A 1,381-nucleotide genomic window follows, 5' to 3' on the forward strand; every position below is an offset into this window, starting at 1 on the left:
GGGGTGTGGGACGGACGGGTTCAGCTCCTAAATCTGGTTCCTGTAGCATTAAATGATTGAAAAATAAATGTTCCTTTTGTATAACATTGTGCTCTATCATAGTTAAACTGTCCGTGTATATATATCTATTACCCGTCACCTAGCAACGGTTTTACAGCGAGATAAGACTGGAGCAAACCAGATTAAATTTATTGTATGGAGAAACACTGAAACATCTGCAGCTGCACCAGCAGCAACAGAAGCACCAGTAGTAGTAACAGCAGCAGCAGTAGTATCTTAAGACTGCATGGATGACTGGGCTCTTTAAAGACGCCAGACCTTGTGTTTGCTAATTAGTCTCGGGGTTATTCCTGAATGAGTGAATTTATGATCAAACGTACTTGGACCTTGATTGCCTTGCTTTTCTTTCCAGGGATAACTAGGACTTTGGCCTTCCTTTAAGACAACATCGGGTGTGATTTGGAGAAAACTAGCTGCGTAAAAATGCAGGAGAGGTGACTGTGCTGGTTTGAACATGTGAATTGAGGATGAGTTTATTGGTGGAAAATGTGCAATGCACAGGAGTGTCGTCCTAGTTAAAAGATATCAGTCTGAAACTAGAATAATTAATTCGGCATTTGTTAATTAGAGGATTATTTCAAATACATGAGACATAATTTTTATAATTTGGGTGACCGTGTGGTAAGCAGCTTGCTTACCAACCACAGGGTTCCGGGTTCATTCCCACTGCGTGGCACCTTGGGCAAGTGTCTTCTACTATAGCCTCGGGCCGACCAAAGCCTTGTGAGTGGATTTCGTAGACGGAAACTGAAAGAAGCCCGTCGTATATATGTATATATATATATATATATATGTATGTGTGTGTATATGTTTGTGTCTGTGTTTGTTCCCCAACATTCTTCTCCTGGAAAGAATGATAAGCATTTTATATGAACCAAACGTCTCTCAGATCATACACAATCATCACAAGTAAAGACAGGATACATTAGCATAAAATAGTCATACTTAGCCTTAAACAAACAGGATGATCATGGCTGGAATGCTTTAGATCATATGTCTGTTTATTTAGGATTTGCTCAGGGTTATACAAAACAACAACTTTTAAAGGCGCCAACATTCAATGGTAATTATTAAAAATGTAACATTGTTATTCATTGTTAAATGGATTACTTTTGCAAATGTTTAAAAGCATTCGTCAGCAGAAATATTCTTTCAGATGCTATCTCACATACACATTCATAAGGTTCCTGAAAAAGATAGCTAATGGCTTTTTTGAGAATAGACAAAATTATTTTTTTTATAAAATTACACATGTATGATAGATATTAGATATGTTTAGAAGCCAAAAGGAAAAAAAATATGTAATGAAATTCAGCAATGT

Source organism: Octopus bimaculoides, chromosome 18, assembly GCF_001194135.2.
Source record: "Octopus bimaculoides isolate UCB-OBI-ISO-001 chromosome 18, ASM119413v2, whole genome shotgun sequence".
In the NCBI taxonomy this organism is placed as follows: Eukaryota; Metazoa; Mollusca; class Cephalopoda; order Octopoda; family Octopodidae; genus Octopus; species Octopus bimaculoides.